This window comes from Polyodon spathula, chromosome 6 (genome assembly GCF_017654505.1).
Source record: "Polyodon spathula isolate WHYD16114869_AA chromosome 6, ASM1765450v1, whole genome shotgun sequence".
Lineage (NCBI taxonomy): Eukaryota > Metazoa > Chordata > Actinopteri > Acipenseriformes > Polyodontidae > Polyodon > Polyodon spathula.
The window spans coordinates 60,901,457-60,925,595 of NC_054539.1; the positions used below are offsets into that span (position 1 = coordinate 60,901,457).

General features: G+C 35.9%; 1 long non-coding RNA gene across 3 annotated transcripts; it reads left to right on the plus strand.

Moving 5' to 3' along the window:
* The first annotated feature begins 1,874 nt into the window (after positions 1-1,874).
* LOC121317422 lies at positions 1,875-22,711 on the plus strand. 3 transcript variants are annotated; one of them, XR_005950502.1, is made up of 5 exons: positions 1,875-1,988; positions 3,971-4,096; positions 4,499-4,557; positions 6,964-7,123; positions 22,075-22,711. It is a non-coding gene; the product is annotated as an uncharacterized LOC121317422 (long non-coding RNA). The 3 variants fall into 3 exon arrangements; XR_005950503.1 differs by lacking the exon at positions 1,875-1,988 and adding an exon at positions 2,005-2,125; XR_005950501.1 differs by lacking the exon at positions 1,875-1,988 and having other exon boundaries at positions 3,268-4,096.
* The last annotated feature ends 1,428 nt before the right edge of the window (positions 22,712-24,139 follow it).

Below are 24,139 nucleotides of genomic sequence, written 5' to 3' on the forward strand. Positions count from 1 at the left end.
ATGTGATGACTGATAGTGCTACAAAGTGAAAATAGCAAAAAAACCAGCAAGGTACATTAGTTAAGATAACTCTTTGTATTTCACATCCATAGCAAGTTACTTTGTTGACTGGTTTTACAGACCCTGACTAGCACTCATTTTAATGTTAGCTAAGGTAGTCTAAATGTAGTGCTAAAAATAATCTGTGAAACCAGCCGTTAAAGTTTCACAGTAAGTCAGTAATTCAGCTGGGATTTGAAACCTGGATCTTCTTGCTCATATACCTTTTCTCTAGCCACCATGTGAAACTACATGGTTAATCTAGCTGATGGTGATGGAAGGAGTTGTTTTGGAGATTCAGGCTTTTTTTTAATCTACATAAGAAAGTTTACAAACGAGAGGAGACAATTCGGCCCATCTTGTTTGTTTGGTTGTTAGTAGCTTATTGATCCCAGAATCTCATTAAGCAGTTTCTTGAAGGATCCCAGTGTGTCGGCTTCAACAACATTACTGGGGAATTGGTTCCAGACCCTCACAATTCTCTGTGTAAAAAAAGTGCCTCCTATTTTCTGTTCTGAATGCCCTTTTGTCCAATCTCCATTTGTGACCCCAGATCCTTGATTATTTTTTCAGGTCAAAAAAGCCCCTTGGGTTGACATTGTCAATACCTTTTAGAATTTTGAATGCTTGAATCAGGTCACCGCGTAGTTTTCTTTGATCAAGACTGAAAAGATTCAATTCTTTTAGCCTGTCTACATATAACATGCCTTTTAAACCTGGAATAATTCTGGTTGCTCTTCTTTGCACTCTTTCTAGAGCAGCAATGTTTTTTGTAGCGAGGTGACCAGAACTGAACACATGAGGTCTTACTAATGCATTGTACAGTTTTAACATTACTTCCCTTGATTTAAATTCAACACTTTTCACAATATATTCGAGCATCTTGTTGGCCTATTTTATAGCTTCTCCACATTGTCTAAATTAAGACATTTCTGAGTCAACATAAAATCCTAGGTCTTTTTCATAGATTCTTTCTTCAATTTCAGTATCTCCCGTGTGATATTTATAATGCACATTTTTATTGCCTGCGTGCAGTACCTTAAACTTCTCTCTATTAAATGTCATTTGTCATGTGTGTGATCTACAGCCTGCCCAGTGTCTTTGACATTACAAAGTGATATACCAAGCAATTATGTCATTTCATAATACTCATGGTGGCTGTACTTAAACCGTCAATGGAGTTAGAATTACTGAATTCCTTGTCCTTCACCAGCATAGAGTACCCCTTGTTTTATTGAATTACTGTATGTGTGTGCAATGTGATTTCTGTGCTTGCCTCATTCATGTTGTGTTGCTTGATCCTATTTAAAAAAGCAGACCGTATGTGTGCTACACTGTGGTAAAGTGGCAAAATCGTCAGAATGGACAGTACTACTGCACTGAAAGTCACAGACAGTTGTACGTTTTATGTTTGACAGTAACGGAAAACAAAACAGAAAACAGAAAATAAAATCCAGCTCCCTCGGAGCTCTGACGGAACTTATTATTGAACCCCTAACTGTCTAGGGAAAGGATAAGCCTTTTATCCACCAGTTCAAACAAAACAACAAAGTCACAGTCTGAAAACATAAACACAGTCCAAAATACAGTTTGTAACATGGTTGGTCAGTATTATAAAGCACAGCAAAGTAAAGCAAACCTTTAACAAACGACGTTTTTCTCCTCCATAACCCTTCCACCCAACAATATATCAGACCTCCCTTTTTTCCGTTCCCATGTTAGAAGTAATTTGCGTCACCTGCGCTCTACAGCCCGGCTGATTGGCAGTCATCTTGGCTCCAGGTGCTTCCCCGGTGGATATGTTTGAGCCAAGATGGCGGCCAGTTATGGAAGCCTCCAGGGGCTTAGCAAACATTGACTGTCCAGCCGGAAGTGCACAGTGCGTCACACGTCGTATTCTCAAGGCAGTGGAGAGAGAATTTTGAGTTTCGAAACTCTACGTAAACCATGTAAGCCATTGTCTTTTATAGAAATATGAATCAGAACCATCTGGTGATCTGCCACTTTAGTTCATGCTTCCTTTTGTTTGTTGGCAATACACTGCTATGTATTAGATTGTGCTGGTGCTTACTAATATAAGAATGAGGTAAGAGAACTGTAAAACAATAATAGTACATCTTATTTAATTAAATAAGCCAAAATGCAAATTAACATTTCTTGAAAACTGTGCTTAACGTTTTGTAAGTAAGGCCCTTAACTCTACATCCTTAAAACGTTTTACTCTATATAATCATCAGCAAAAAAATATTGGCAAGATACCAAACTACAAATTAACAACTCTGATATTTCATTGAGGGGCTTGTAACTTGTTTCTTATTTGTTTTAGAATAGCAACTGGTGTTTTTTCATTAAAAAAAAAAAAAAAAAAAAAACTCCAAATTTGGAGTAAATAATAGCTTTGAGAATTTGGCCTGGCCTACTGACACATAACTAAAGTAGATGTAGTTATATATGTCGTGCACACTACCTGCATTAACTGAATCTGCCTGTGTGATTAATTTAATATGTAAACCAGTGCTTCGATGGTCTTGGAATGCTTTGACAATAAGGTCAAAGTCTAAAAGGCTGCTATGGTTGATTGTAAAATCAATGATTTAAGTATCCTGGGAACTCCTCTGCAATGTGTACTGGCCAAATCCAGATTATTCCAGTGTAGCCTCCAACATGACCAGCAGTGGTTTTTGTAGGTGCTGGGAAAAGTCTGGGTTAAAAGTGAATTGGTGATTTACAACCTTTTTTTGTATCATCTCCTTTACTGCCTGGTGAGTGCATGTGGAGGAGAGAAGGGCTCTAGATCAAAAGATCCTTGTAGCTGCCTTCTCATTTACTGTGAGGCCATGCATATCTTATAAGAAAGTAGGATATCTTGCTGTTAATGAAACATGAGATTCCTACTTGTACAGTAAGGCAATCCTGCGCTCATGTTTTCTTCAAGTAAAAATGAGAAACTGCACCCTCAGGATCATTTAATAAGAAGACTAATTTTTCTGGATTATTACATAAATAAACATTTAAGTTTTTAACGAGTAATCATCAAGCATTTATTTCTTCTGTATTCTTAATGTACTTGGATCTAGACTACATAAAATATGTCTGTGGCAGACAACTGAAACAATGTGCCCATGAAATAATTAGCTGAGTTTCGAGAGCAAAGGGGTGGAGTAGGGTGAGGAACAACATGGAAACATCAATACGTTCGTCAAATTGCGTGTTTCCCATCTCTCATCTTCTGTAACATTTACAGTGCTATGTTAAAAATTCCAACAGTACTTGTTCAATGTTTCTTGAAGGAATGAAACTTAACTTATCACTGATGCATTTAAAGAATTAGCATGAATCTTTTCATACTCCACATTGGAATAATCCACATTTAAAACTTTCTCCAAGGACTGTCTCGTTTGAAATCTGGTTTAAACTGTATGAATACAGTTGTAAGTAGTCATAGCAACAAAACCAAGGGGATAAAAAATAAAAGCTGCAAAAGGAAAATACTACTGCAGTTGTTGAGAGATATCTTGATCTCTTATTTAAGCTTGTTGCATCCTGTAATATACAATAAAGTACATAAATAAGGAAGCCTATAAATGGAAATATCACGCATTTTTACATTTGAATACAGTGGATACAGGACATGGTGATCAATGCTTCATATTACTGATGGCTCTAATTTAGAATTTAGAGGATGTGTCACAAAAAAATGTTTTTATAGTGATAAAAAATGAATCAGAATTTGTACAGTATAAGTAAATATGTATAATAATTTGCTCTCCAAGTTGGGTAGGGCATCTCTGTCATGGTGGCCTAATTTATCTTGAGTTAGCATTACACTGATGTCACATTAAAAACCTTTTTACTTGAAACCAGAACCAAACGCAGCAGCATTTTATAACAACTTCTCCATGTTCCTGTTTTTGTAAACGGATGCTGACAGACAAGATGCCACCAATCTTTTCCTGCAAGTGTTTCAGCCTTCTGGATCCAATCCTCACCTCTGAGCACTCCCCACTAATTTCAATCCGCATCACATAACACCACGGCGTTTCCTCTTGAGACGAAGGTACGTCGCTTGTGGCTCCACAGTTCATGAGAATCATGTCATGATCTGAGCATGTTTCAATTACAACTGTAAAGTGATTGCAGCTAACAAAAAGAAATAATCCATTTTACCTGTCATGCACCTCCATTCACTGTATACGGTAGATCTCAAATATGCCATATTTAAAGAACCACATGCTGTTTTTCATTTTGATACTGGTACATTAATAGGTTAATATCACTTTTCAGTTTACCTTCAGGAAGTGTGTTACTGTTTCATTTCCCAGGTCACTTCAGCAGTGTTACATAGCCTGAATTATCTATTTGAAGATTAAAGTTCAGTTTTTTGCCCGGAGTTCATATTCTGATGTATGTTTATGTAACGTCTGCTTTGGATTTTAATTCTGTTTTTTTTATTTTGTAGTTGCACTTACTGGTGGACAGCAGGGATATTATTATATCTTCCATTAGCCTATGAAGCAGGTATTATTATTATTTTTGTAATGTTTTGACAGACTTTCATAACATTTCCTGCAAAACACCAGCTGCAGTGCACTGTACTGTAGCAATTACATAATGGGGTCTAGTTAAGCAAGAATTTGTGGTAATTGATTAGGCCAATTGATTGCACAATTTGAAAAATCCTGTTCTGAGACAATAATACATGATTTTTTATTTGAAAGTTAATTTAGTATATAAAGGGAATAATACATTTAAAACAAATTCAATCCTTTAATAAAGAAGTGAAAGATGTAGAAGTCAGTCGTCAGTGACCAGTTGAAACTGTTTACTTTTTGAAGTTTTTATATGGAGTATACTGCAGGAGTTGAATCTAGATAATGTGTTGAAGAGATCAACTGTAAGCTAATTGAATTCTGGGGCTCAGAAGAATAGCATATGCTGAAATTATCAGATTGAGTTATGTTTCCTGTCATAACTTTTTATTCCAATTGTGCTGTGAATGGCTTCTGCAAGTGCATCAAAAAGGAGCGGTGAATGAGATTCCACCTAATAATTAGAAAGGAATAAATAATACTCTGGATTGTATGTGTGGTAAAAACAATTCTTAGAATGCAAAGGCCACTCACAGAAGTTAGTAGAAACAACTGGGGCAACCTTGGCCCCCATCGGTTTAACAGTTGTGCCTATTTGCTTTGTGCTGGGCAAGGTTGCCCCAATGGTTTCATGAAACTTGTCTTGTGTTTTTGATATCTCCACTTTAAATGGCTGGGCACTTTTGATAACTCAACATTTTTTAACATTTCCAATGTGTTTTTGTTTCAGATTCAATATTCAGAATGCCTTACGTACTTTTAGATTTAAAAACAAAGGGTTACAGTGGGCTTTTTATGCCAGGAAAGTGCAATGATTTGGTTATTTTTATTTAATGTTTTTAATTTGAGATAATTACAGACAGGAAATACAAAGCAAAGGTACATATTGTATCAAATGTTATTTAAAAACTATACTTGAACTGGCTCTTTCTTTCTTTGACACTTGTCTTATTTTTAAATCCTTTAACTTTTTCTTCACTCGCCTTTATTTTTATTTCTGTTGCCATCTATTTATAATTCTGTTTATAGTGGGACATGTGTGGGAGCTGTTTATACTGTGCACATTTGAGCTTCCTGCATATGCCAGAGTTTGGTCAACTGAGACATGATCAATAGTCTACCTGACAATGGCAGCAGGTGTCTCTGACTTCAGATGGGTTTCCTGTGGCACATTCAAGAGCTCTCAATGTTCTCATGCAAACTCGTAAACCCTATATTGCTAAAAGAGAGGAAAGAATTGGAGGCACTGTTCTATTAATTCCCTGACTTATCTGCCTGAGATCTATAATTTTGCAGTAACCCTCAAGGGATGCTGCTTTTATAAGTGAGAAATATAACCCTGTGGCAGAGCAGAGCAGAGCTCTGCTCTGTATAGATTGGCAGGGATGGGGTTAAATTTCCCTAGCTGCCTGGGTTTATTGTGTTCAGGTGGCTGGGGTTGATTGGAGTAATTAACGATCAATCAGCACCCAGCCACCTGACATAAAAGGAGGCCTCAGCTGCCCATTAGGGAGAGAAGGGAGCTGAGGAAGCAAGCAGATGGTTGTGCTTGCTGTTTTTGGGTTGCTGTTTTGTGGTTTTTGAATTTTCTGATCCAGTGAAGGTATTGCCCAGCCAGGAAACCTTTATTTTGTAAGTTTTGCTTTGTTATATGTGTTTGAATACCTTTGTTTTGGCCCTTGTGCCCTTTTATTTTGTGCTTATTTGTTAATAAAAGTATTATTTTTTTGAACAGCAGTCCGTCTCTGGGCCTCTTTCCACTTGCCAGCCTGTCACAAACCCATAAAAAAAAAAACATTTTTTTGCAGTCTCTTGTGTTTTCGTGTTATAGAAACACCATTTCGGTTTTTATTTGCCAAGGCAAATATAATGGACCAAATCAATACACTTAATATAGGGTCCAAAAAATATAGAATTATTATGATTGCATACACCTTGCTGTACATTGGTAAGGTTGGCTGAATTAAAAGGGAAAACCCAAGCTGCTAGGGTATCTTTGACGTAGGTTTGAATGTGAGAATCATAAAAAAGGATGATTGATGAATTTCCATACTAGGAATTGTGAAAGTTCTGAGATGGGGATCAATATTGGTAATTCCACGAATTATGTTATATGGAAATTGATCAATGATAAAAAAAAGACACGTTACAGTATTGTAAATAGCATGCAATCTCATTTAGAGACTTCCACTCTAATAATAGAAATACATTGCATAAAGCACCTTGAGATGTACAGGTCTGCACATGATAAGGTGCTATTTATAAATTGAAGTTGTTGTTATTGCAGTCCGCTAAACCTTGCATACGTTCACTATTGTGCTCTCTGCTGTTGCAGTAATAAGAGCAACAAGGAGGAAATGGTTTTGCAGTGTAAGACAGCAGCCAGTGCCCCGCCCAGCGAGGAGGCCAACTCTGGGACTGAGGAGGGAGCTGCGTCCCAGTGATCCACTCCAGTCAAACTCGCAGAGGCTGCAGACAGCACCAGAATGCAGGAGGTATGCAATCTGTTAACGTGGTCAGCAGCAGCTACAGTTGCCAACATCTTTAGAACTCTATGGCGTGGCATGCTGTACCTAAATGAAGTTAGGTTTCTTATTTACAAAAATAGAATAAAATAAAAAACATTTCAAAATTACAAATAATCTGTGCTTATTAACAGATTACTTTTCACATCAGATTTAATATGGTAGCAAATTACCATGGGTGCACAATCCCTGCTCTTTTAAGGCCTACACCCTAAATCACTATTGAACCAATAACCTCTCTTCAGATTTCAATCAGTTATTTAATGATATCTGTCAAACCTGGAGAACTATGGACCTCGAAGCCTGGATTTGTGCACCCCTGAAATAGACCTTTTAATATAGGAAAGAGTTTATGAACAATTTAAAGAATATACTGAGCATCAAAAGAAACATATCACTTTTGGATAAAATTCACTAGATGTGATCGAAAAATGACAAACTGTTTTAGAGCAGGTGTAGTGACTTGCGTTGATTAACAATTGACATCACGAAGATGCTGAAAAATGATCTGTCGATCTTGGGCAGGTGTTGTCACTCATGGTCTCCCGCTTCGTGACCTGTCATTGACAGAGTGTGTCTGGTTATACCGTCTCGCCAGGTTTGAAATTGCTGGCTGTGAGCACCCAAGACGGCGAGCCACAGTAAGCTACCCTGGTCCAGCCTCCAACATGCCGATCGCACGAAGACGCTGCTCTCTTGACAGATGTGGCATATTTATTTATTTTTTTTCTGTTTTTCTTTATTGCTTTTATTCAAGCTTGCAATTCAACAGCTGAAATCACCCCATACCCAGTGTCCAATCAGCTGTCTCACTAACTAGGTGATTAAGTGCATATGCTTCAGTCACAGTCACTCAAGCTTGTCATGGTCAAGGATGAATGATCGAGTGATTAAAAAGAAACCTTTTATATATCTTACTTTTTTTTCCAAAAATAAATGTGTTATAGTAGTTACACATTTGTTTTGATGCTCGGTATATGTTACTGTGCACATAGCAGGCTGTGTGTTTGCCCTGCTGTAGTGTAATGTCCTTTTTTTATTATGTAGACAGTTCAATGATATTCTTTCAATCATTTGGAGTAATATTATTTTTGTTCCCAGCATGAAATATGAAACTGACAATTAGCCAGACAGAATGAAAAGCCTATATTTAGTAACTGTTCATTTCTTTACTCTCAGGTGGCCAGAATGCTGTTACAAAACATCTGTCTCAGTAACTCTAGCTCAATCTTTACCATTTTCTGACCACCTGCAGCTGAATGCCATCACAATTTGTTCTGTTGTTGTTGCAGAATACAGTACTGTGAAATACAGTACAAGGTCCATTCTGGAAAGTTGCACATGAACATTTAAGGTCAGTGCCTTATTTGAGTGTAGTAAATTAGCAAATTAACCTGTGGAAATCAACGATCACAGTAACTGTAAATAGTGAAATGAACTGTGTGCATTTTACAATTTTAATTATTAGGTGTATTATACACCTGTAAAGTAAGATCAGGTATCACAAATGGAGATTAGACAAAAGGGCATTCAGAACAGAAAATAGGAGGCACTTTTTTACACAGAGAATTGTGGGAGTCTAGAACCAATTCCCCAGTAATGTTGTTGAAGCTGAAACCATGGGATCCTTCAAGAAACTGCTTAATGAGATTCTGGGATCAATAAGCTACTAATACCCTAACAAGCAAGACGGGCCGAATGGCCTCCTCTCGTTTATAAACTTTTTTATGTTCTTATGTATGATAAGCATAACACAAAATATAAATCTAAAAAGCTTGGAAGCAAAAGCAATGCTAATATATCCAGTGACCTGGCTGAAATCCATTACTCGACTTAATATTACAACTTAAATATGAGTCAGATTCTACTTTGTGGGTTATTAATTTGGGCCATGTGGGTTTTAAAGATATCTCTAAATCATTTGAAGATATCTTCAGATAACTTCCTGTTCATTTAAATATATCTGTAAATCATTTGAAGCTATCTTCAAATAACTTCCTGTTCATTTAGAGAGAGTTCTAAATAACTTCCTGTTCATTTGAAGATATCTTTAAATGGACAGGAAGTCCTTTGAAAACATAGAGCATTTTCACAGGAAGTCATTCCGAGATAACTCGAAATGGCTTCCTGTTCATTTGAAGATATCTTCAAATGATTTAGAGGCGTCTTTAAATGATTTAGAGATATATTTAAATGGACAGGACGCTATTTAGAGATCTCAAATACATTTAGAGATATCTTAAAACGATTTAAAGATATTTAAAGATGCATGTTAGATATATCATTTCATGCTCCATTTAAAGATATCTAAAACTGCATTTTAGATATTTCATTTAAAGCTCAATTTAAAGATATCTCTAAATGTATTCTTAAAATAATTTAAAGATATCTTGAAATATTTTCTGAAATCTGGAAATGATTTAGAGATATCTTCAAATATTTAGAGATATCTATAAATGAATTTAAGATATCTCTAAATGATCATTTGGCTTGCCATATAACAATGTATTGACAGACAGAGACCGCCATATGACCCCACATTTCATCACAATTGGATGAGCCTTTTTCCACACATATGGAGAAATTTTAAGTGTATGACTGCTTCCCTGTCAAGTGGGGATTTCATCCTCCTGAGGGTCTGCGGGGGATAAGAATGGCCTTCTTGGATTGAAAGACATTGGTTTCATTTTGGTTTTACTCTTATAAATATTCCACATAGCTTTAGCTCTAGAGCTTTATCTCTAAAGTACTATAAACATCATCTGTAATTCTGTGTTTTGGTTCTTGTTTTGTTTTTTGTTATTTTATGGCATGTTTGGATTTTGCATTTGTTTTTTAACCCATTCAGTGTTCTGCATTGCCCACCTTCCTCACATTTCCGCAGGGTTGTCAATAAGCCTCTGTGCTATTAGGATACACGCAAGCTGTCTTGTATATTTATAATTAAAGTATTGAATAGTCAGATAGACAGCCGCATAGAAGTATCAGCTTGCGATACTCAGTTTGACCTCTCAAGATATAGACTCTTTTCTTCTTTCACATGTTGTTTACTTTCTACTGCACTCAAGTAAAAAAAAACTGTGAGGGAAAATCTCAAAATCGACTCTAACCAAAAGTGGTGGATTCCCCCTTGGTTATATTTGTGGGGATCCTGGAATTTCACACCTTTTCCCAAACAACAAGAGTTTGTACCCAATTCTTCCAAAATTGTTACAATGCTGGTAGTTGGTTTTATTGCAAATCTAAAAGTGCTATTGTTAGGACAGGATTCAAGTGAATTACAAATCTCTATCCTTTGTTTATGCAAACTAATTTTCTTAAAATGTTATCTTTTCATAATGTTTAATTCATTCGAAGGGGTTGTTGCTCCAATACTGAATTTGAAAATGTTTTCTCCTAGATGAATTTTTAAGGAATCCTCCCCTGTTGTATCAACAAAATAATGCTAACAAATCATGTTTGGGAAATTACAAATGTAGGTCATTCAACATTAAATACTTTACCAGTTGAAGGTAAATGAAAATACACACACACAAAATGGTGGTCCTCATTCTAAACGTTGACCCTTATTTATTGAGCGTGTTTGTCTATTCTTCCTTCTGTCTGTCTTAATAATAATAATAGTACAGTAATAAAAACAACATTCATCAGTTAAAGACAGTAATTGCCAGAGGAAAAACGGTCATGAAAAATGATGCCAGGGACTTTATCTTATCCACACATCTGACCAATAACTAAGTAGAAACATTCACAAACTATGTCAATGGTGTCAGTTTCAAGAGAGCACAATAATATAATTTCCAGAATCAGTAAGACTAGGCAAGCCTTACTTTACCTGAAGGCACTGTGAAAGTCAAACATGTCCATAACAAAGTCAAACCAATTTTGTTGTATGGTGCAAAGTGCTGAAAAATAACAGAAGGCCAAATAAAAGAGAAACGCAGAGCTCCTATATCAGTGTTTGAGTGTTATGAGAATGAGATAATGTAGTTCTACAGCATTTCCAATAGTCAACCTGACAGCAAGAGGCTGGAATAGAAATAGCAAGATTAAAATGAAGATAGATTGGTTATATTTTCAGAAACTATTTAGTTACTGATATATTAATTTTCACCGTGTGGTGACTGTACAATTTGAGTTGAGTGAAAATGTACTGCCATGTAATTTTAACTTCAGGCTGTATCAGTGATACAGACCACACACTTTGAGACTATTCCACATTGTTGCACCTGTAAAATAAATATGTAAGTCTGGAGGCTTCATGTAAACTATTCTTACAGGTATGTCTGTGCCATTCCATAGTAACTTCTGTAGAGTGTACTGCAGTACGTTTACCAGGTTAAACAAAGCCTTATCGGATTGTGGGGCTAATGTAGATATTAAATGTTGAAACTATTTCTCCTAAACATATTTTATGCAATCCACTTTCAAGTTTCTTGGGAGTTTTTTAAAAGCTGCAATACATTTTATTTGTGTAATTCTATCTTATAATGGACTTTTGTTATGTTAACTCCGCCAGGATTAAAAACATGCTTGTTCTGTTGTCAGACAATAATCAATTTAGTGTTTTGAGATTATACTTGGCTGATTCTTTGCCTCCTTGTGTTACGTATTTTGAAAGCTTCATATAAAAATCCTTGGAGGTCTTAGCAGCAGGTTGTCATGGAAGCTTCTTTATTTGATGCTATGGTAATGGACTGGATGCTTTCCAGCTGGATTTAGAAATACTTGTATATTCAAATCAATATCGTTTAGGTATTAAATATAATATGTTTAACACTTTGAGAAGTGTGCAGTATATTTGTCACTACCAGTGTAAATCCCTCTTTTAAAAAGACAGTGTATAAGATAAGATTATTATCCCTCTGAAAATAGTGGATGTACCCTGCTGAAGAAGGTGCTCTTTTGTTTGTGGCATCCCACAGTATTTCTATAGTTCTTGACTGAATCCTGTTTTAAAGGTTGCCATGTTATTCTCAGTCTAGCCGTTTATAATAAGCAAATGTTTTTCAAAATTATGGATATCTGTCTATTTTTCCTAAACCATAATACACCATCTGGTAGCTGGGAAACTTGCTACCTGAGCAGCAAAAGCAAGTAAGAGGTGTTTTATTACATATTCTTAAACAGTGTTGCAGTTATACCAACCATCACCAGATGACTAACTTCCTTTATTATGCAAGCGATAATTATAAATACACTTCCACCTCTGAATGTCAACCTACTATCACATTTTAATGAAAGTTTAATTATAAGAGGATTAGGATTGCCATTATTTTCCTGACCTCAGGTTAGCGTCTGTAAAGAACCCGTTACAATAAAAAAGTACCAAAACCCTGTTACATAAAAAAACAAAGTAGTGCCGAAAAAGATGAAAGTTCCCTATAAAACACTTTGCCTTTGAAGCCTTGCTTCAAAATGTGTGGGTGTGTTTCATAGCATTTCTTGGAAACTGATTGTGATTGAAAAAACTTAAATTAAGCAATGATTTCTGTTTGTCTACCTTTTTGGGAGGTGTTTGTAGCGTTGCCTTTGTAGATTCAACTACCATGCTCTGAAGCTTTTGAACAAATACAAATAGCCAACTTACTTGTATAAAAAAGTTGTGAGTGAGAGGAGGCCATTCGGCCATCAGTGCTTGTCTGATTCCTAATATCTCTTTGATGCTATAACATTCTTAAAAGATCCGTATGATTCAGTATCGTCGCTAAAGCGGATACACGTAAAAATGTTTGATTTCTATAAACAAAAGGAAAAGAACACAGCCACTATGAAAATGGCCACATCTCAAAACCTGCAATGAAATTTATTGCGAATGTGTATATGGAATTATTTATTTTTCCTCCTTATATTTTTCAAATTAGCATTTATAACTAACCTCCATACAATCAATAAAAATATATTGCTGTTGACTGTATTGAGGTTAGTTATATATATATATATATAAGCCATAGTTAAGAGACTGTGCTATTTGTGTTCTGCTTTATAACGAAACTACTAGTGCTATTGTAATGGCATTATGGGGCAAATGGGAGCCATGACCATACCACCTTTATAACCTGTTCCGCAGTATAAAGGGCTGCCTTATAAAGGGGGAGCACTATATATATATATATATATATAATATATATATATATATATATAATATTATATATACATGTAATATATAGGATATATATATATATATATATATATATGAGTACAGTGTTTGTAAATGCTCTATACTCCACCACAGGTGCACGTGTACAAATAGCTTTTCCGTCAGTACCACTGACATTCACATGGCACATTTATGAATGCCAAATCTTCTTCAATTTAAACAGAAAACAAAACAACCCAACCAGAATACATAAAAGATCCAAGCATGTGCTGTTGATTTTAACCAATTGGTCTGTTTATATCAATAGAATAGGGTTCAAATAAACCATGATTAAACATTTTATGAATAGGACACAATGTTCTGAAAAACAAATACAATATTAATTTAAAATCTGGAAGACCTATTTTACTAGACTTTTTTTTTTTTTTTTTTTTTTTTTTTGACTTTTTGGATCACTTCTGAAAACGTATTCTATGTCTTGTTTTGATCTGTGCTTTTGATTGCATAAAGAAAGAACATTTAACTGCAGCTGAGCGGTGGTCACAGCAATGCTTCATGTAAGCAAAATGCTGGGTAAGTTAGACAGGATAGAATACTGTGACCTACTTTGCTATATATATAACTAAACTCTTGGGGGGGGGGGTCTAGGGTCAAAGTCTACAGGAATATTATATTCCCAATGATTGTGGACACTGAGTATGATTAACTTTGGAATGGAGTTTGTTTGAACTATGTAGAACTTATACATGACCTCTGATACCTACTGTAGGTAGACATGAACTGACTCCCCTGCTAAAGACTGATTGCTTGACATTTAAATTTCCTGATACAGAAGTTTTCTCATCAGTATAGGAAAATAGAGGACACTACACAACAGACGCAGTGTGATTTGCTTTAATGCAACATGATATTTTTGCTATGATAATAGATTTAGGTCCATGCAAAAACATGCAATTGAATTTTTATATGGGTTTCACTGTACAGAAATTGAAAATATTTGCTATTGATACATGCTAACAGTTACCACTCCCATGCATGTGTGTCATGTGACTTTCACCAGTTAGCTTTTCAGAAAGCATTTGGAAGTCATGCAGGTGAAATAATTGCTGTTAATGTAGTTAGGGCTCCAAAAATAACATTTGAAGACCACAGACAAAAAAAAAACTGCCTTCTTTTTGTTGACTATAGTGTCTAATTAGGTGTTTTACTTTATTAATATTCACTGTATTATTTGCTTCAATCATATTGTTGTTTTCACTACTGTATACCTATCATAACTGTTGTTTACCAAGACAGCTGATATTAAAATGAGTTTTCTATAGTCTTTACTTTGGCCCAGGGTGTTTTCCTTGGGCCATCACACTCAGGAAAGGGTCTGGTTAAATTGTGCAACTGTGCTTAGTTACATTTATAAGTGTTGCCAATGTTTATGTGAACAAACATAATAAAATAGATTAATTGCCTCAGCAAATCTAACATTTTGGTGGCAATTCAGAGTAATCAGATAATGAAAAGTATGATGCTCTGTCCAACAGTTTAACAACTGTTTTATAGGAAACACAAAAGAGCTTTCACAGTACTAGGTTAGGCTTGTTTGGTCTGTTGCTTCTTATTAGTGATGGACCTAAATCTCTTAGCAAGACAAAATACAACTTTTTTTTCCAGGAGTCTGATCTTTCATGCATTATACAGCAGATGCAAAGAAATAGTGTGCCTACTGTAATTGTTATATGTCCATGATTACACCTACAATACTGTAGAAATAATAATAAAATAGTGCATCTCATGCCACAGAAAGAATCCAAAAATGCAACTTGTAGTGCTGCAATACGATGAAACACACATAGTGCTGCATTATACAAAGTTGCTTGAAAATATGGAATACTGTGAAACTGTCAATCACATGAGGTGGCAATCATGTGATGTGATAATGGCAAAACAGTGACTACCATGGTGTGACATCAGTTTGCAAAAGAGTTTTGAACTTGATAGCAATTTCTACAATAATATAGTGTAATATGTGAACATGAAATACGGTTAGTATAATCATCTTTTTCTGTCATTTACTACTGACATTTATTGTTTGTTTTGCACTGATATTGATGGTACAGTACAACTTGAATAAACATTAGACGATAATAGAATTTAGACGTTCACACTGCAATGCAAAAGGATATTTTTTAACCTTTTTTTATTTACAATTATACCTGTTGACTTTCTTCATCAATTTAAAAAAAAAAACCTGTTCTCGATTGAATTTGATAGTTGTAATGTTGTTATGGTCTTCATAGCTACGAGTAAAATCCTTAACTGAAAAAGGCAGGATGGCACCTCTTAATGGGATGATTTTTGTATTTTCACTATAGAAGTCCCAACCCAAGGTCTGAAAGGTAAAATACTCTAACCTTTATAGTCTACGCAAATCCAATAATTCTCTCACATTAGCTGACAGTGTTTGCCTTGGACTAAGCTGAGTAAGTGTTCCTTTGTCTGTTTGCATTGTCTAAACGGAATTCTGTTATAGCTACAATACAATTAAACTCGCAGCCTTAACACATTCTCAAAGGCCAGGGTTTTGATCTAGATTTCTGTATCCCCATAGAATTCTCTATCCCCTTAGATTTGACTCCTGCGTAGGTCAAGATCACTATAAATGCAGTGCTTGAGAACACAGCGGGACTCGGGCACAGGAATATTGCGCATCCATGTCCAGCTTTGAAAAACTACATCTGCACAGGCATAGAATCATGCAGGGGTACAGAATTCTATGGAGATAAATTTGCTTAACACTGGCTTGCAACTGGTTGTTCTTTATGATGATATCTTTCTTGCCAACATTTGGAAACTGTTCAGCGGGACGCTCGTTCCCTGCGGGGGTCATACGCAAAAAACACTGTCATATAGTAATCAACTCAACACCACACGACCAGCATGACAGTAAGCACAGACACACTGAAGCGTTCTTACCTTTGTATACCGGTTAGTGATCAGCAGATGGGTCAGCTGCACGAAGAGCACAGTGTGTAGTTTTCACTAACTCTACTGTGCAGAATAAATAAAACATGTTCTATGTGTAAATATCAGGGCTTTCTTCATATTTGCTTCCAGACAAAACAGCATTTAAACCGTGACATCATTTTAACCACTCTTTTGTAGGGTTCATGAAAGTGAAATGGGTACTGGCCTGCAACAGTCTTTTCATGTTTGTGTTCGGGATCATTGATTCCCCTTTAAACATTAGCCAGCCCCAGATTTTGTCACATGCTAAGTAAACAGCGACTTACCATTAACTGTGTACTTGACTTCTTCTGTTAGGCATGTGTTTGGTTGTCTTGTACAGGAGAGTAGCTCACAAACACAGGCACTATGGCAGCAGTGACACTTTGTGCCTGGCTTGCTTAACAAGAACTAATCCTTTATCTGTTTGCAGCAATCAGTTAAAATGGGGAAAAAAAAATAATGGTGTTAAATTAAGAAATCCAACCAGCCAATAGAATAATAAGATGGCTTCCATTATGGGGCTATAAAACAAACAGCTTTTTGTTCATGTTGCTCTTTTTATTGTAATCAGGTCTCGCTATGGAATTCTTCATACCAATTTTTTAATCTTAAAATATCCAATGCTGTCCTTGAGGATACTCATCAAGCTGTACCTTGTTGTTTCTGTTGCTGTTATTAAGCATCCTCTAGCACAGCTGCAATGTCAACACCACATACACATACTTCATAATTTCAGGTGAAATTTACAGTGACCTTGACCTATGATATGTACAGTCACAGACAAAAGTATTTGGACAATTAAAAAAAAAAAAAAGAGAACCACAAGAAAGTGATTTCTATAATATCTGTTGAAAGATATAAAGTAAAATAGAGATGCAGCTTTATAATAACACCAAATTGGATAATACGCAAAAACTAATTATATATGTAAAATTAATTTCACACTTTGATAAAAGAAGACTGAGCGCGCCAATCCATAACTGTAATCTTCCTTTTTTCAGAAATTCCTTCTAGCACCGGGTAAAAAATGAGAGTGCAAAATGTCTTTATTTTGCAGCATTCATTGATCCTTCTCAGGGGTCTAGGTCTGGGGGGGTCGCGGGGGAGCATAGCTCCCCCACTTCTCTTGGGCAGGGAGAGCACTGCTACAGTACTTCACATGTAGCATATTGAACTGTTTTGCTCCTATTAATATATGGAGATATACATGTGTATAACCCGTACAAATAAGCAAAGAATACAATAACCATAAGCAACCCTTGAGAGATAAGTAATTAAAGTTTGAATATAGCGTGCCTGGTCTGGGACAACAGATGTAAATAATGTGGAGAGGTGAACCTGTATTAACTCTGTGCTGAGATGTCAGTGTTTTACAATTAATTGGAACAGTTCTTATTTTTAGACCCATATATAAGACAAAATGTAGATAAATTAAGCTAAACATTTATTTAAAAGATAAAACTGAATCGCAACAATTAAATAAAGGGTATCTGTGGCCTTACACATCTTTTTTTGCAAACGGATGCACTTCTGTTTCAAAACCTCAGTCTCATTCGCTTTAAGCGGCTGCAGTAGGACACTGAGATGATCTGATTCCGGACCAAACCATTCAGTATTTGAGAAGTGGGAGTGAGGGAGTGTTGTGTAGGATTAATAATAATAATGATAATAATAATAATGACAGCGTTTTAATCATGTGTCTATTAGTGTATGACACTGGTGGTAGATAATGGCGACTCCTCGCTTCTAAATGACCCTTCTGCAGTACAAAGGTAGCCAGTGCCTGAGGAAGAAAAACAAGCCCATACCATCACACCACTGGACATAGTTAACTTTTCTTTAAATTCTTCTCTTCTCCAAACATATTGTTGCTTTCTTGGTGAAAAAAGTTATATTTTGGACTCGTCTGACCATAAAATTTGGTTGAAGAAATCATCAGGCCTCTTTATGTATTCAAGGGAAAACTCCAATCACTTTCTTTTGTGTTTTGTTTTTAACAAAGGTTTTCATCTTGGTTTTCACCCATGGACATTCATCTTGTTAAGGTATCGTTGAACTGTTCACTCAAGAATTTCTTGACCATCTTCTCTCAATTCTTGTGTCAAATCTTTTGCAGTAATCCAAGGATTTTGAAGGACTGCTCGAACGATTCTTCTTCCAGATTTTGCAGAAATCTTTCTTAGTCTTCCACACCTGGAGCTAGTTGCAGTAGTTCCTGTTCTCCTGTGTTTGTCAATAATAGCCCACACAGTGATTTTCGGTAAACAGTCTTTCTGCTATTTTTCCGGTACTTTCTCCATTTTGGTTTAGGTGTGTCGCTGCAATTTTGAGATTGTTCTTAAACTCTTTAGTTTTAACCATTTTTGTTGCTTTTTTTATCACAAATTTCCAATTTATTTGTCAGCACTTGATGATTTTGTATTTATTTATACTAATTGTCATCAGGTGTTGGTTTTCAATCATGATAACTGTCAATAATTAGCAACGAATGGGTTTCATATAAAATAGCTGATTTCCCAAATACTTTGTTAAATTAGTTTTTGCATGTTGTTTTTCATTTTATGCATGTTATTTAATAATTTGCTGTTTTATTATAAAGCTGAATCTCTAATGTATCTTTCAAAAGAACAATTAGAAATAGATCACTTTGTTTTTTCTCTTTTTTTTTAACTGCCCAAATACTTTTGTCTGCGACTGTATATACTGTAATATGGCTGTTATGAAAGGGATTATATGACTTTCTTGAATATAGAAGTCAACCCCTGTGACAGACTAAATGTATGGTATGTATATGCACAATAAAATCAGTCTGTATTGCTTTTTGTGCATTCAGCATTTCAAATTCAAATTTTGTATGCAATCCGGTCAATTACTACATAAGTCAGGTCTTTTTCATCTGAGTTCCTGTGTTTTTCTCCTGCTGATTTTCATTTACTGTATTACAGTACTGAGCTGTTATTTAATCAAGAATTGAGAGAAGGTGGTCAAGAAATTCACAAGCAAACAATTCAACGATACCTTAAAAGGATGAATGTCCATGGGCGAAAACCAATATATATATATATATATATAAAATGTTGAACTACAGACCAGACTAACTGCTGTTTGCTTTACTGTCTGAAGTTTGACAAAGGGTTTTAGGTTCATTTGGAAAAAAAAAACAACACACTTGTCACCACGTAGTAAGCATTTACGTCATCAATCGAATTCGAAATTGGAATGGGCTGTCTACAAAGGGTTAATTGGGATATAGTATTTTCAAATGATGAACCGAGATCGCTTTTCAGAGCAAGGCAGGTCACGCAGCACAGTGTAGTGAGTACATGGTTACACTGTGACTTGCATAAATTGACAAAACCACGTTGAACGCTTGAAGAAGGAGTCGTCTCCTGTAGTTTCTGAGGTTGCTATTGCAAAGAAAGTTGGTGTGTGAACATCGCTGGTGCCTTGCCTTGTGATAAGATGTGATTTAATTGTTTTTAGTTTAATGTTGAAATTAAAAACAGCAATTCATTTTGTTTAGGAATAAAAAATAAATAAAACTGACTCATATTTTAAGTGATCATATTTTAACATCGGTTGTTTCATCTACCATTACAACTACGTACTTAGCTTTCTGTACTTCTGCTTTTATTGCATCTAACAGAACCTGAGACACCGAAGAGATTAAGGTTCTAAATCTTGTTAGAGGTACCCGAGAATACTGCATTTGTGGTGTATACCTCCCGTTTTCTAACAATCTCCAATATTTCTGAGAAAGTTCTTCTTGAAAATTGATTCATAACCAAATCGACTACGATGTCTCTGTTGCCTGTTGACATTTTTTTTAATTTGTAAAAAGCAATTGAAAATATTAGTTTGAAGTTCACTATGTATTTCTCAATAATGGTCTCTTTAATAAACAATATCGCGTGAAATTCAGCTATTCTTACACGGCTTTCCCTATCATATGTATGTCCCTCCTCTGCTCACTAATGATTGAACAGCTGCAAAACCAGGGTAGATCTTTGACTTTCCCATTGGTTAAATTTACTGAAGACCTTCAGCCAAGGCAGAGAATAACTTCAACTGTTTATGTCCCGCCTGCACTCACTTATGATTGGACTGCCACTCTCTCTCTCTGCTCTCTCTCTCTCTCTCTCTCTCTCTCTCTCTCTCTCTCTCTCTCTCTCTCTCTCTCTCTCTATATATATATATATATATATATATATATATATATATATATATATATATATATATATATATATATATATATATATATATTGGTCGAATGAATAGCTTACCCAATTGTCAACCTTGGATACTCTTGAGGTACTAGCAAATCATGTACCCAGTAGCGGTTTTGATAATTTATTGAAATACCAAATTGAAACTAGCGTGTTTATTCACTCATACACACAATATACATTAAGCGCCACCACACTAGATCCCCTTCAAGTTTACCAATGTTGAGAAATATTTGAAAATAGCTGCGTGCTTGCACGTCATTTCATGAATCATTTTCATGATGATAATATTTTAGTTTGATCTTTTTTTGTATGGGTCTGTGTCTGTTGTTTGTGTGTGGGGTAGACAGAGCACCTTATATCAGTGAAGTGCATTAATATTACAGTTACCCACTCAAGCGTTCATCATTGGACAAAGAAAAACGTAAAAGTAAGTAAATACAGTAGTTAAATCATCTAGGAATCATGTCTTGTTCCACGTAATCATGTTTAAAATCCTTATTTATAGTCTTAATGAGTTTGGTACAGCATGTTAATGAAAATAAATGTTCATAGCTCATATGCTGCTTCACTGTATATTCATGACTTTAAGAAGAAGCTAATAAATAAAATGAGAGTAATTAGGTTTATAAATACTTCAGAAAGGTTAAGGAAAAGGGATTTTGAATCTGTAATTAATGACATCTAATTATCTTTAATTTGTATCTGGTTATTAAACCTGGAGCTCAAAAGATAAGTACAGTTGCACATTCGTGCATTTTATAATATGAACTGTTTTAATTTTGTTAAACAAGTCTTTAGTGCAGTGCTGTGTTTCAGGATTTGTTTGGCAACATATTGAGCCTTTATCTTTCGTGATTCCAATGCTCTGATACTGACAAGACCATGCCTGTGTGAATCATTCTGAAGCCAACTTACTAGCAAACTTATCTTCACTCAAACAGATCTATTCAAATCAAGCTATTATTTAAAATGAAAATCCCTGGCAACAGACATCCATCTTTGGGTACCACACTTTTAGAAATATCTGCTCAGTTCTGATCAGTTGTAATTAATCAATTAATGTTCATCGAGCCATGTAAACAGAGTCAATGCTCACTTAATTTTTCTTTCTTAATGTTAAAAACCATTAGCTTGGCACACTTAATTGAGCACCAACAACAGTTAGTAACTGTAATAGGGATGTGCTGATCTGCTGAGGTTGGCTGCAGTTGAAAATGCTGCATAGGCTTTTCATATGGTTACGGTTGTTCGCCACTTGTGTACTAGCAATGGTATGCCTCGTGTGGGATTGCTTCAGTAGAAACCACATTCTTATTTTAAAACATGGTATCACACACAGGCGCAAATATACAGGCGGACCTTATACAAAAAGGAAAGAAAAAAAAAACAACAGTTCTGAGACACGCCTAGTGACAGGTTAGGGATTTGCATCAGTCCAAAAAAATCTGTTTCAGGAACATGATCCCTAGCAGGAGCACTACAATCCATCAAGGAAATGTTTACACAAACATGTGACCTAGCAAGCCTATCTCATTGGGATAAACAGAAGGTTACCCCTTGAGGTTTAACATATATATTTATTTCTATTACAGGAACCATGTATCATATTTCCCAAACGACAGTATATACGAAACTTGGGAGCCGAAAGTGGACAGGAAATCCGTGGCCATGTTTGAAAGCCACGTTGGAAGAGGCCTGGTGCAGTCACTTTGCAAGGATGACATTCTGAGGGACAGGGAGTACATCTGGAACATGTAGAAGAACAAACTGTCCGTAACCTTGACTCCATTTGACAATGTCTGCTCATCTCAGTCCTTCAGCACCGACAATTTCAATTACTAGAATACAACCTTTTATACATCTTATGTCTATATTTTCATTTTTTCAACAATAGGTTGACTCACAGTGTATTAAAAAATAATTATATATAGTTTTGTTTTGTCAGTTGACATTCCTGTTTGAAAATGAATGTGTCGATTGTAATCATTTTCTTCTCTCTGCCCAGATAAGAGAAACAATGAATATGCAATATCAACCGGTGCATCAGCTAAATAAATGAGTAAAAATGAATGCAGGCTTTTTTTTTTTTTTTTATGTCAGGTAATATCTAAACGAGGCACTCTTCAATGTTTAATCAGTACAATGGCAATTTTTTTGAATGTTTTTAGAAAGATAGCTTTACAGTCTAATTACCATGGCCTGTCGGCAGATCTAATGAACTTCAGTACATCAGACACCCAATAGCTGTTGTTCATTTTGGGACCCAACAGATGTGAAAAGTGTTATTATGCTTTAGATGGCAGTCGATTCAGCAGGTCCTCATTCAGTGCCCTGGCTCCATGTCAGTGGCTCCACACACTGTCTGTATCTTTGCAGTAGGAGATTAGTTTGACAGTATAATTTTAACATCTTCTGGAAATTGAAGATGAAGTCTGGAACCATACCACTTTTTTGGACATTTGAGCAATTAGCTGATTGTCCACTTTATTGATTGTTGGTATTCTTGTTGCTTTCTAAATGACATTGAAAAAGATAATATAGCAGGAAATTCAACCATGTGTGTGTTAATCATGTTTTGCTGAACTCATGTTTCATATCATGTAAAAAGGACTCAATGAATGTTAGGTTGTGGAATTATCTTGTCATTGAACTTCTGTTCATCTGTGTGGCAGGGTGAAAACCCTGCCAGTGCACAGGTGTGTGGATAATATTGGGTGGCAGGGAGGGGGTTAATTTCCTCCCTACAGAAACATGTGGGAATGTGGCTAGAGCTGGGAATTGAATAAATGATTATTAGGCTCCAGCCACAGGTATATAAAAAGGGTGATCATGGGTGTTAGTTTAGAATGGTGAAGGTGAAGGTATAGGTGCAGTGCTGGACTGTTATTCTACTCTGTACTGTCTGCTGCAAACTGTAAATTCTCCTTTCTGAATTGCTATTCTCTGACTAACAAATATCTGCTTCTCAACAAACTTATAACTGTACTAATCTTGATCTTCTCTGTCTAACAGAAACCTGGCACTCTGTAAATGATAAGCACTCACTACATTTATCCACCCCAAATTGCTACTCACTCTTTGACAAGCCACGCCTCACTGGTAGAGGTGGGGGCATTGCTGTTATTGCTAACTCTGAGCTTTCCGCCTCAACGCTTCTATGCCAGCCTTCGCTTCGTTTGAGCATCTCGCTATCAAGCTCCCCTCTCCCACGTCCCTAATCATTGCTGGTATCTATCATCCACCAAAGAATAACTGCTTTTATTGCTGAGTTCGTGCAATTCCTTTCCCTAATCTGCACTTCACTGACTGCACTGACAAACTTACTCCTAGGTGATTTTAACATTCATGTCCATTTGCCTTCTTCCCTCTAGTGACTGATTTTGTCATGCACCTGGACTGTCGTGGACTCTTCAATCTGTCAACGTCCCCACTCACACCAGTGGACACACCCTGGATCTGCTCATCGCCAGGGGTCTTGATATCTCCAATCTCTGTCTCAGATATCTGACCATTTCTTAATCACTGCCAATATTAATCTTCCTGCACCTTCAGCTGCTACTGATGTTATTTCCTTCAGTCCCAAAAATCTGCTAAATCCTGTAATACTCTCTGAATGTGTCTCTTCTTCCCCTCTCACTGGCACTCTTCTGTCTTCAG